This window comes from Acomys russatus, chromosome 8 (genome assembly GCF_903995435.1).
Source record: "Acomys russatus chromosome 8, mAcoRus1.1, whole genome shotgun sequence".
Lineage (NCBI taxonomy): Eukaryota > Metazoa > Chordata > Mammalia > Rodentia > Muridae > Acomys > Acomys russatus.
Window position 1 is genome coordinate 47,269,494 of NC_067144.1, and position 14,331 is coordinate 47,283,824.

Below are 14,331 nucleotides of genomic sequence, written 5' to 3' on the forward strand. Positions count from 1 at the left end.
TTATAAACTTTCTAAGACTAACTCCAAGTGGACATCAGGACTCTAGTTCTTTGGAACCTCTATACAATGGTCAATTGTTTTTAAACACTCAAAGAAGTGCAAGTCATAAAACATGATTCTGCTTCTGAAACTGAATTCAATACACACCCTACTAACAAAGGTAAAGACATGCAATTCAAATCTCAGGAATCCACTTCTTCGGGATGCTCCTGAGTGTAGAGATAGACTTAAATTCATTGGTATACTCCTAAAATCTGGACCAGCATTTAACTTAAGTAGTCCCTCCTTTTAAGCATTTTGGAACTGCCTACTTCTTATAAAGAAAAATGCTTTTAAATTTGAAATCTAATTAAATTTGTATATCTAAAAGCTGTCTTAAAATGACTTCCAAGAAACTATGTTTTTAGTTGAAATTCAATATGGCAAAATTATTCAAACATAACTTTTATCCTTACGTTGTTCCCATAAACATGATGAGTCATTTCAGCAGGCTATGACTCATGGAACATTGCAAATAAACTTGAGAATCAATTATGAGGAAATGGATGTTTTGCAGCTGGTGGCAACACTCAAATGGAAACCCAACCTTCCTGTGACTGTACCAATCTAATTAATAGCAGCTAGGCATTGAAACAGGGTATCCTATAATGACTTAGGGTGAACTACACACACACACACACACACACACACACACACACACACACACACACACACACATATATATATATATATATATATATACATATGTATTTAATGTCATCATTTATCTCTAGTGTGGCTTTAGTTTTGTTTGTAACTGTTGCTCTATTTTTGTTTGCAAAAATATTATACCATTGTATTTTTGTGTCTTAAGTGACATGTAGCTCTATGAAGATGCTAGGAATTCAGCAGGTCAAAGTCTATAATGAGTTACCAAAGAAAGCTTTAGTAAAAACTTGTGGAGCAGAGTATGATGTCAAAATGAGAACAAGGTGGCAAGTATATCCTAGAGATTTGTAGGGACATTTACTTAAATAGCATGCTTTAAAAAGAGCAGTTAAGATCTGTAGTAAAGTGAGCAGACAGAAGGTGATGTGGGGAGCTGGAGAGATGGCTCAACGGTTAAGAGCTGACCGTTCTTTAAGAGGTCCTGAGTTCAATTCCCAGCAACCATATGGTGTCTCACAACCATCTAGAATGTGATCTGAAGCATATTGCATACATAATAAATAAATATTCAAAAAAAGAAAAAGTGATGAGGGAGAAACATTGGGCAGAATCTCTCAGTTCTGTCTGAGGCCTTGAGGGATTAGCATCAATGAAAAGGTAATATGTATATCAACAGAAGGATTCTGTCAAACCATCTTATTGTAATAAATTAAGAGTGAAATGTCCCTTTGAATAGGGCTATGAGCTGAGTTTGAGGAGGACTTTAACATGTATACAGTTCCATTGTAAGCCATTTTTTCACACACTGCGTGCGAATGCATATAATTTAAGTTAAAAGCCAAGATGAAACTGTGTCAACATCATAGAGCATACAGACACTACAGTGAAGGCTAAGTCCTGTGTTTCCTAGCTCTCAGGCTGACACCATAAGGTTCACAGTTAGATTCATCCTTGCCTGTTTTAAATAAAGATACAAACACTTATTGAATGGGGGAAAAGTAAGTTCTGGGATGGCACTTGGGTTTTAATCGCAGTGTTGACCTTACTTAACAGAATGTTAACAACCTACTTTATTTCCTGCATCTATTTCCACACAACTAATGCTTATCCCTGATTTCTAAACACAGAGAATAGCATATTCCCAGGTATGGAGTAATTTCTTGTTGAATGGACTGTTGGCATTTGATTAGACCAATCAATGTTAATTTTTTTAACCTGAACATATTCATATAATTCACATAGTACATATTCAGGAGGCGTTTAGAAAATTGAAAACTCCTCAAGCCATGCTAGATTAGATTACGTATTCAGGATAATTCTCCAGTTCCCATATGGACCCCATGTTTGTAAATAATCATTCATTTCTGTGTCTAGTTCCATGATTATTTCAAAGAAATAGAATAATCTTAAAAAGACTAAATGCTTATTATATAACAACCATTCAATATAATCCAGAGGTGTTGATTTAGATGATCAATTACTTCATAAGCATAAGGAAATGTGGAAATGTAAGGTATGCTTGTGGCTTAATATGCAAATTAGATCATTATAGTTCTATAATAGAATATCTGTCTCTGCAATGCAGAAAAGGTTAATGCAGTAAATTATCTGAAGAGAAGATATGAGGCAGTCATGCAGGAGACATAATGAAACAAAATTATCTGAAAAGAAGATTGAGGCAGTCATGCAGTAGATGTAAAGAAGGAAGAAGAACTTCAAGTTCAGATGCCTGTGAGACTGTAATGAAATGTTCTCAGCATCCTTAGAATCTTAAAATCCATAAAAAATATTTATTTTGATTCTAGTCACCCTTTTACCTGAAACAGAAAGGCGCATATGTAAGCTTTTAGTGGAAGTGTTTATTCTAGCCCAACATTATGAAAGCTGTAACAAATAGAACTATTTTTGCATTTTTATTTTGACTTCTACTCATGAAGTTAATTACTTCATCCTCTAAAGTGTCCTTAAGATGCTTTGTCTCAAATAATCTTCTAGAAAGCATCAAATTTCATAAGATTTTTCTGGTATCTAATTTAAGCCATTAAACCATTTTTATTGTTGTTACAGATTTACTATTTCACATCATGAAATAACTGTGAATTTAATGCATTATGGTCAATGAAAAGCATAATTGCCCCTAATTATTCATAGTGTCCTAGTTTGTGAAGACCGCAGACATGAGACACATTATTTGTACTTGAAGATATAATATACTATGAATCACATCTCTGTAAGTGAAAAATGTTTATTTTAATTCCTGGTCACATTGAGAACAATAGTATATAAAAGACAAAGAGGTAGAATTAAATTAATGATGCTCTGAACCAGAAAAAGTGAAAAGTAAAGTTTAGAATATGTTTATTTTTTGTTTTGTTTTGTTATTCGAGACATGGTTTCTCTCTTTTTTATTTTAACTTTGTTAATTTATTCAAATTACAACTCAATTGTTATCCCATCACTTGTATCCTCCTATTCCTCTTTCCTGCCCACTTTCACCCTATTCCTCTCCCTTAGGTCTAAGACTGAGGGGGACCTCCTCCTCCACTATATGGTCATAGGCTATCAAGTCTCATCTTGGTAGCCTGCTTATTCTTTGTTGAGACAAGGTTTCTCTGTGTAGCCTTGGCTGTCCTGGACTCACTTTGTAGACCAGGCTGGCCTTGAACTCACAGCGATCCACCTGCCTCTGCCTCCCAAGTGTTGGGATTAAAGGCGTGTGCCATGTTTTGTTTTATACTGCATAGTTTTGGTTCTGTTTTTTTCTTTGTTTGTTTTGTTTCATTTTGTTTTTTGATGTAGCTTAGGCTTGCCTTGAATTCACTATGTAAATAGATATACACAAACACACCCATAATTGTAGCAATAATAATCAAAGGGAAAAAGTCCACTGATTTGAGACTGTGGAGAGGAATGAGACGGGCTTGGAGAATGGTAGGTAAATGGATCTGGAGGAAAGAGAGAGGGAACGAAAAGGTGAAATCGTTCTATTGTACTAAAAACATTGATTTAAAAAAAAAAAAAAAAAGCATTCATGCCTGTTGAGTGGTCAGCCCTAAGTGGGACATTTATATGAACTCTCCTGCTTAGACACAGGGAAATTCAGAAGGGAAAGGACAGAAGACTGTAAAAGCTGGATGAATTCTGTCTTCTGGATGTTGTGCTCATGAATTTACAGCTGTTGTGGTTACCTACCAACATCAATCCAGTCTGTATTCCCCACAGAGAGGAGAGAGGTTCATGAAACCTCACCCCTAACTTAAGAAATACTGACAATTGACAGTTGCTGGAGGATAGGAATGCATTTATTTTCATCCATGTTTGTGTGGCTGATTGTAGTGCATTTAGACTGTAGTTTGAATGGTGAATCCTCCCCACAGCTTATGCATTGGAATACTTGGTCTTCAGCTGATGGTGCTGTTTGGGAGGCTGTGGAATTTTGAGGACTTGGTGGAGTAAGTGCTTCATAGAATGCTGGCTCTGAAAATTTATAGCCTTCCTGCCTCCCTGCCACTCTCCGTGCTTCGTGTGTTTGTTTGAAGATGTGATGTCTCAACTTCCTGCTCTAGCTGCCTGCTGCCTTGTGTACCACACCTTTGCTGACTTCCCACAGGAATCAAATAAACCCTTCATTAAGTCATTTTTTGATCATCTTAATTCATCATAGCAACAGAATAGTAACTCATATAGAAGTCAGTAATGAAGAGTGGGATACTGCTGAAGAAACTGACTATGGTTTGGTGGTTGTATGTTACACGTTTGTTTACACATGACAATATAACATTAAAATTGAGTCTTTAAAGAACTAAAACTTTCTCCAGTAATTTAACAGTTTTTGTTTAGGAGTATTATATTCTTTAGGATTATATGAGGGATTAAAAAAATCAAGCACTGTACCCCAACAGTTTTAACAACTTCAAAATTTTCACTTCATATTTAAGAAAATTCCCATTGCTTTTCAGTCCCATTGGCTTAGCAAAATATTAGCATTTGTTCAGGAAAAAATAAGGTAAACCTGGCAATACACAATTTGATGTAACAGAACACTTGGATAGGCATTCTTTCTACTAAAGCTCTACTGATATTTCTTTCATTGCCTTGTATGCTGAAGGTTTCATTTAAATATGTGACTTCATGACTCGCAGCTCACAACTGTATGGAACACAGAAGAATTTATTAACATTTAATATGACACTTTCCTTTTTCTGTCCTGTCTCTTGTTCAAGGATGGCCTAATTTGCAATTTGTTTTATCCTCAATATGTGTTCTCTTACTGTGCTATGTACATTTTGGCAAATGCAGGCTAATTCAGCTTTAGTAGATAGAATTAAACATCAATTTGACTGCTGATCTAGGGATGCCATTAAATTTAGTCTGTTCCTGGGCAGCCACATGAACATAAGGAATGTGAGGATGAGGTAGAGTAGAGCAGGGAGAAGAGAGGGATACCTACAAGGTCATTTTAGTCTCAAATTAGTCAGTTCTCAAGAAATGATTCCAATGAGCACAGTAGTCCTCAGGTTACCCTGCTCAAGACTTCAACTGGTGACATTAGCCCCCAATCATGAGTATGAGTTTTACTTCTTCCATGCTGCTTTCTATATTATGGGAAATTCAAGAACAAAATAACCATCCTATTCTCATTTATTAACATCTAACGCAGGACAAATTCAATCTCTCAAAAAGCCAGGCACTACCCAACCTTCACTGAGTTTAGGTGTACTTCCACACTCACTAGTCTCTGACTCCTGCCTCCACGCTATCAATTCTTCCATCAGAAAATCTTGTCAAAAATGTGAAATTTTGGCTGGCTTCTGTTAGGGAAATCATTTAGACAGAACACCACCTCATAATAATCCCTAATGTTTGGGTGCTAGAAAGTATTGTTTAAGAAACTTTGGAACAATGATTGTTAAAATATTTCCCAAGAAATAGCTTATCTTGGCATTGAGCCAAATATTGGATGCTGGACCATGATGGACCCCTGAGTTATTAAAAGCACAATTACTAGTAGAAATTCTGAGGACTGCTAAGTAAGAGTCTGGAAAAATAAGGAGGAGCAGAAGAGGAAGGAGGAGAAGGAGGAGGAGGAGGAGGGGGAAGAAGAGGAAGAGGATAAGAGAGATGAGTTGATAAAACTCTTTGACTTTAAAATTTTAGTCTTCAAATAACACTTGTTTTGTTGCATTAACTCTAGGCTAATATATTTTGTTACAAAAACAAAAGAATAAATATAAACATGAAAATGTTCATTGAAAGACCTTTTATAGACAATTTAAGATTAAACATAACAGTAAGCTATGATATTCCATGAACATCTTAAACATTGAGAAAGAAATAAAAATAATGATATGCTGCTATAAAATACACTAATTTCTGACTTGGAGCCGAAAGTTTTCAAGCCTCTCTGTTCCAGAGGACTCGAGAGCTCAGGCCTTTTAATGTCAGTCTTGAAGTGTTGTATATTAATTTCTAAGAGTAGCATCCATGTTATGGTAATGTATTTTTTAAAAATTAATTATATTTTACTTAGTGTGTGTGTGTGTGTGTGTGTGTGTGTGTGTGTCTGTCTGTCTGTCTGTCTGTCTTTCTCTTTCCCTTTCCCTCTCGTCCATGCCCTCTCTCTGTGGGATGAGACGGGGAAAAGGAAACATGTAGAGGTCCAAAGATTTTTAGAAATAAATTTTGTCTATCTCCCATGTACATGAGCTGCCTTCCGGACCCTTTGTCCCTACTAGGTTGCCTTGTCTAGTCTTAACAGAAGAGCAGGTGCCTAATCTTACTGCAACTAGATATGCCATGGCTGGTTCTTATCCTTAGAGGATGGCCATTTTCTGAAGCGAAACAGAAGAGGCGTGGGTGGGGGCGGGGGACAATGGAGGCAGAGGCTCTGGAAGGAGAAGGAACTGCAGTCAGGATATAAAATATGTAAACAAAAAACAAAACAAAAAAAAAAAGAACAAATGATCAAAGAGATAGTTCTCAACTTCTTGTTTATTTTAACAAAATTAAGTTATAGTTATGCAAATGATTCGGAGAGTTTTCACTGAGACTTTAATCTCGAGTCTTAAACTATGTCTACGCTCAGGTAATAGGACTTGTGTTGCGCTATATATTTTGTATCACATGGATTCCGTGTTTTTGAAGACCTATGATTACAGCTGCAACTTAAGCAAAGTGGTTTCATTTTAAAGCTAACCTGCGTGAAAAGAAGAAAGTGATAACTTTGAACTTGAATCGACTCATAGACTCAGTTTATGGAGGGCAAAACTATATTGCTCCTCACCGACCGAGCCTCATGCAGAGCTTCTGGTTCTATGATGAGGCTCTCCGAGCTGGGGTACAGGACTGTGAGTTACTAAGCAAGGAAGCCTCCTCTGCATAGAAAAGGAAAAGATAATAAAGATACCAAATTAGGAAATCATTGGCTTCATGATTAGTCTAATGAATTGCTAAAATAAGTTATGTAGGAAAAGCCATTACAAAAACTACGTAATCAGCATAGATGTCTTTTAGATTTAAATATATTCCTGAGAGCCTATTATCCCTCCCAGCACTGGAATGGCTGGTTCAATCCAAACACAAATTTAAACCTAGCCTTCTTGGCTACACAAGAAAAACTTGTAAAAAGCATGCATGCTCTCTCTCTCTCTCTCTCTCTCTCTCTCTCTCTCTCTCTCTCTCTCTCTCTCTCTCTCTCTCTCATATATATATGTGTGTGTGTGTGTATTATACATACTGCATATTTCTACATATATATTAAAAATCAAAATGAAACTCTAGGTAAGCCTCAGTGAAGTGTCGAAAAATAATGTACAAAATATTTGTGGAATTTTATAACAATGAAATATGAAGTTTCTCAGAATACTTATAACTTAAGCTTGGTCCTCCACTCTCAGTGCATTTAAAAGTTGTGAGAAAGGCTTCTGAACATGTCTGGTGCCTCCACAAAGAACATGTATTGTTACCTTTCCTAATTTGATTTACTTGCTTTTTAAAAACAGTGTGTATGTGCGTGTGCATGCGTGTGTGTGTGTGTGTGTGTGTGTGTGTGTGACTGTGTGTGTGTGTGTGTGTGCCTGTGTGTGTGCATGTGTGTGGGTGAGGACATTAATGTCAGAGAACAACTTTCAGGAGTTGGTTCTTTCCTGCCACTGTAGGACCTAGGGATCCAGCTGAGATCATTAAGCTTTATGAAGGCTTGGGTAGGAAATGCTTTTAGCTATTAAGCCACACCTCCAATCCAGTTTGATTTTCTATATTTATGTTTGTATTGCATAGATATAAGCAGATTTTAAAAAGAGATTGTGTTTGTGAATTTTAGTTCCAATTTACAACTACCTTTAATATCTTCTATCTATAAAGAGCAATTATAAAAAGCGAATTCAAAGAACTTCGGATTCAAATCTCTAAGGTATATGCTGTTATCCTCCAATGTTTCCAATTAAAAAATTTCATGAAAACTTATTTTGTTTTCTCTATTATTGTTTCTGAATCGTGTAATTTTAATTAGTACAAAATAAGAAATTACAAGATTGTATTTATTTACAGTAGAAAAGAACAGCTGCCACAGATTTTGCAGAGGAAATCATTATAACGGTGTTGCTTCAGACATGATTGGCCTTTCCTCTGCGATCCTGTGTGTGAGAACACAGGTCATGAGTAGGCCACACTCCTTAGGATTTTTGCTTTCATTATTCTAAACTGCTATTATTTGAAAATTCCAGATAGATATAAAACCAAGGCTATTGCAGCAAATTATATTAGTATTTGATTGATACAGCAATATACTTTTAAGTGTAAATTAATCAAGAATAATGGTTTAAGGTGAGTAAGAACAAAATTCTGTTGCAGAACACATGAGCCAGGAAAGACCATATAAAGGTATTTTCTCTTCTAGTTTAAAGTCACCTCAGTTCATTTTGTACATGTTGTTTGTGATGGATTAGTGAATAAAAAATGTAATTGATAGTGAAGATAGCAGGCTACCAAGAAGAGACTTGATGCCCTATGAGCATACACAGGGGGAGGAAGTCCCCTCAGTCACAGTCATAGGGGAGGGGAGTAGGGAGAAAATGGGAGGGAGAAGGAATGGGAGGATACAAGGGATGGGATAACCATTGAGATGTAATATGAATAAATTAATTTAAAAAAAGATGAAAAAATATAAAATTCTTGTGGGAAGTCCATGGCATCAGAATGGCAATTCTATCTGTTCAGAAGTCCACTGAATTGGGGACTGCAAGCATTTAAGAAGCTTCCTTAAACAAACTGTGTGATGCTTTTATTAGTAAGTGAATTAGAATGAAATGAATTCATTTAACTAAGTAATAAAGCCAAAAAAATATAAGAACCTTAAAACTGTGTAGATTGTTTACCATTTCCCCCATTTTGATAACTATTATGCAGCTCTACCTAATTTTAATTCAATGGAGAAATAATTTTAACAAACACTTTGTCATACTAAAAGTAAATTATTATAATATTTAGATATTTTAGGTATGAAATGTTGCTTAAATTCACAAAGTTTACAGCATGTCATCATTATATGGCTTAGTTTTTCTTCAAGCTTAAAAAGTAATATGTTCAAGGCTGAGGCAGAATGAACATTCTGAGTTGCAGGACAATCTGTTTTAAAGGTAACTCCCTGCCAGCTTGGGAGATATAATGGCATGCTTGCTCAATAAACCACCAAAGAACAAGTTTCTGTTGCCGTTTCTCTGTGTTCTTAAAAATGTGGAGAACCATATTTCTTCTTTGAGAAAGACTATTTAAATGTAAGAGTTATCTATTGGAAATGTGCACTTGTGACTGTTGTGATAGTGAGACGTAACAATGAATGTTTTTGAATGCTGAACTCTTTAAGAAACTTTACCAAGTGTCTCATACAGCTGTTTAATTTACCAGATGATTGTAAATCAATTTTCATCAAGTGAATTTTATGATCATTAAGCAGCTTCACAGGTGAGTTTATCAAACATGAATATGAAATTATACTTAGGAACAATAGCAAGTCATTAAATATGTTTAATATAAAAATGAAGTCCCAAATCACAGAAGGTGAATGTAGAGCATCATTGTGCTTTTATAACAAGAGCTTTGTAGTTTTACAAAATATCTTAGATTATTACAATGACAGATGGGATATGATAGATATTGACTTACTATCAGAAATGTAGACTCACAATATAGGAAAGATGTTTCCTTCAAAGTTGTTCAATACAAATAGCCAAAACTCTGTGAATGTAACATTAATAAAATTCCTGATTGTTTCATGATTCTTCTTGCTGTATGTAATTTATTTTATATATGTATAATAATATAAAGGTATATATAAAAATAAAAATTTTAAAAATGACAGAAATGGTTTCTGTTTTTGGTTGGTTGCTGGTTGGGTTCTTTTTAAGACAGTGTTACTGAGGGGGACCTCCTCCCCCTGTATATGCTCATAGGGTATCAGGTCTATTCTTGGTAGCCTGCTATCCTTCCTCTGAGTGCCATAGGGGAGGGGAGTAAGGGGAAAATAGGACGGAGGGAAGAATGGAGGATACAAGGGAGGGGATAACAATTGAGATGTAATATGAATAAATTAATAAAATAAAATTTAAAAAAATAAAAAAAATAAGCTGCAATTCAAACACTAATAAAAAAAAAAGACAGTGTTTCACTGTGTACACTTTACTGTCCTGGACTTGCTTTGTAGACCAGGCTTGCCCGGAACTCATAATCTTTCTCTCAGTGTCTTTTTCTTTTTTAGTCACACATACTCTTCTCCTCTCACTTACCCAGTATGTATTTTTACTTTTCCTGATCTTCTTTGAAACTTTTTAGGTATTGTCATATTTATAATCTTATCCTTATCCAAATGGTAAAGGATAGAAATGACTTTGTTTATATTTACATTCATTTACACACACACACACACACACACACACACACACACACACACACACACACATACATCCTATAGGATTAATAACTGTGTATAACAGAGATTACATGCAATTATTGTATTTAGAAATTTGGATCATCTGTCTTAATACTATCTTTATAGCTCTATTCACTTGTGTCTGAAAATTCCATAATTTCATATTTCTTTTCAGATAAATAAAATTGCACTGTGTACACATACCATAGTTATTCTAACTGTTCTTCCACTGTCTGTTATTTATCTGTCGATTGACATCAAGGCTGTTTTCATTCTCTTACTACTGTGAACAGACAAGGATTGAAAATAGATATGCAAGTACTTCTGTAGTAGAATATTGTTTCATTGGGATTGTGCTTAAGAATATTATACCTGGTTAACACATATTTTTGCTTATTTGCAAAACAATAGATGGTTAAGACACTTTAAAATATGGCTTCTATCTAACAATTGTCAGCAACTTCACAGGTACCACAAAATAACAGCATCATTTCTGTCATGCATCATTTGGAAAATTCTAAAAATTTTGTAAGAAATCTTATAAAAGCCAATACATATTTTAAGTGTGCTATTATGTTAAGTAAGTTGAAAGTTTTACCACATCTAATTTTAATATTACAAAGTTATATTTTACTGGTGTGAAACTAACCTTTTGACATTATGATACAATACTGTCATCTACAAATTTCGTGGGAGAATTGACAAAATGATCCACAAAAATGAACCATGTAATGCTTGAAGTAAATTTAAGTATTGTGTTGGGCCACATTTGTAGCAATTTTTCTAACTTTTGTAAGATTATATTGCAATAAGTGTGAAAATAACTATAATCCTAGATAATAAGTATTCCATAGTCATTCTTTTAATCATTTTATTTTTCTCTAGTCATTTTTATCCAGTCTAAAAGAAATATCCTATGTCCTGGAAACTTCCTTCATGGTGGCTCTCTTTAATGTTCCAGAAAGGTCTATGGAGCTGCTTAAAGAATAAAGGTCATCAACATGACTTTTGTTTGCAGTTTATATTGCATGTAACAAAACTAACATGCAAGGAAAGATGTACCAAATGATGCAATGATGGAATTATTGTTCTGTGATAACTGCTTTCTGATTTTATTTAGGTATCTCCACAAAACATAATTTGTGCCTGGTTAGGCAACCTGGTCAAAAGCCCATTGCTGAAAAGAAAAATTAGGCAGATCTGGTAGGGAATCTGAATCTTCTACTGTTGTTTTGATAAGTAAGCTTATGAAATGCCTATAAATATTTGATATTAATAGCTACTTCCTTCAACTGTGTATGCATTGGACAGTGTTTAATATAGAGCCTCATAACTAGTGGAAGTGCTGAGAAAAGGTCATTTTTGAATCATCATTCATAAATGAGATATCTATAGTCACTTCTATTCTTTACCAAGTCTTAAGAAATATCTTAAAGGAGACCAGAAGAATATAAGAGTTGAACAATGAGAAAGAATACAGGGAAGTGTTACATTCTGGACATGCAATGGTGGTGGCATTCATAAGGTCACTGTAGTTATGGTGAGAAATGTATAAGACCAATGTAGGTTCAGGCCAGTCAACATTACAGTATGACATTCCTGAGGCTTCACTCAAGTCGCAGGAGCTATTAGCAGTTGATGTCTCCACGAGAAGAGATTCATTGGAATGTGGTGACTGACAGGCTGCACATGTTTCAGTGGACATTTCTGCCCATGAAACATACCAGCATTCATTGTACCCTGTACGATTTAGCAATAGCAGCAACAGAAGAAGAAGAAGAAGAAGAAGAAGAAGAAGAAGAAGAAGAAGAAGAAGAAGAAGAAGAAGAAGAAGAAGAAGAAGAAGAACAGATGAAAATTTGAAAGGGAATTATTAGAAAGGTATAAGAAAGTGTAAAAGGGGGCATAGGGTTGGATATGATCAAGATGCATTATATACAGGCATGAAACATGTTTTAAAATTTAAAAGTATTCTATAAAAACAGATCAGTTATGAATTTTAACAAGGTTGGATGATAATGTTTGTTGAAAATAAACTTTTTTTTTTTTTTTTTGGGCCAGGACATCAGCAAGCCTTTATTTATAGGTTTATTTATTGAATTTTTAAAATTAATTTATTCATATTACATCTCAGTGGTTATCCCATCCCTTATATCCTCCCATTCCTCCCTCCCTCCTATTTTCCCCTTACTTCCCTCCCCTATGACTGTGACTGAGGGGGACTTCCTCCCCCTTTATATGCTCATAGGGTATCTAAATTTGGGCCCAGGGGTCCTGCTCAAACTATGGCACCAGCTAAGGACAATACAGGCCGTAAACTTCAAACCCCTACCCAGATCCAGCCAATGGACAGGATCTTCACAGTTGAGTGGAGATTGGGGTATGACTTTCACACATAATCTGGTGCCTCATATTTGACCATGTCCCCTGAATGGGGAGACCTGGTGGCACTCAGAGGAAGGATAGCAGGCTACCAAGACTTTGATTTATCCATAGTAAAATTACTACTCATCTACAAGACTGGAACTCAGTATGGAAATCTGAGAATGGGTCATATGTGCATTGGCATCCCATATGAAACTCAATATTTGTATTTCCCATGAGTGATTTAACAAAGTGTTTAAATGCATACATTTGTGAGAACAAACAACTGGAAAAATAAATACACAAATGGTAGCAACAGAAAAAACAATAGGCATATGACTGGAAAATAATGACATAAAATAAAAACAGACAATAAGCAAGAAAATGAAAAAGTACATTGACGTTAGCTTACAACAATAATTCAGGTTTCACTCATTTTAACTTTAAGGCTTCTTCAATTTAAAGAGACTGAAAGTGTGTAATAATGTTATAGAAATTTTTCAAATCCTTTCGAGTGGCAGAAAGATTGTATCCCAATTGAAATACTCAACTGAAATATTCTGGTCCCTGAAATTGAAGGAAACTCATGAATGGAAATGAGAGGTACATCTTGTTTAATAGAATTCAAGAATTGATGACTATCAAAGGAGTGCCCACAGGGTTGTATACCTCAGAAGGGAAGACAGACCCCAAAAGTTAGTGACAAGAGCCCATGTGTTGAAGTCCAAGACTGGATAAAACAAACAAACAAACAAAAAACCCCAAAAAGAACAAAAGAAGGAAGCAAGCTGAGCACAAACAGCCATCTCTGCTTCCTGACTGAGGTGCGATGTAATCAGCTGACTCCTACTCCTGGTGCTACAGTTTGAGCATTTCTTACCATGATCCCACCCCTACTAAAATGGACTGTGTGTCTATTCTCACTAAGAGCTCAAATGCTCCCCTCCTCATTGCTTTTGTCAAATATTTTGTTACAGTGGGAAGATAAGCAATTTAAAGGAAGAACACAGACTGGAGAGAAGGGTTAGTGGTTTGTAATAGAAACTACTCTTGCAGAGGACCTGAACTCAGTTTTCAGCACAGACTGATGGGGAATGAATTTGGCTTCAGGGGAATTTAACACACTGGCCTCTTTAGACACCTGGGCTCAAGAACACACACCAAGACAGGGACACACATTAATGAACATAAATAAAAATAAAATCAGCCATATAAAATTTAAAAACAAAAATACGAGGTAGGAAAATCAAAAGAGGAAGAGTAATCATTTATTTTAGCTGTAGGCCGAATACAGTTGACTTCAACTGGACAAGACTAAAGGGTAAGGCTTTGTGGTTTAGTTCCTGTCGTACTTAGGGTTAACGCTACTGTGATGAAATGCCATGACCAAAAGC

General features: G+C 35.4%; 1 protein-coding gene across 3 annotated transcripts in view; it reads right to left on the bottom strand.

Moving 5' to 3' along the window:
• The window catches only part of Cadm2 (cell adhesion molecule 2), a 919,117-nt gene that overhangs the window by 35,854 nt on the left and 868,932 nt on the right, over positions 1–14,331 (bottom strand). The gene's annotated exons all lie outside the window — the stretch shown is intronic.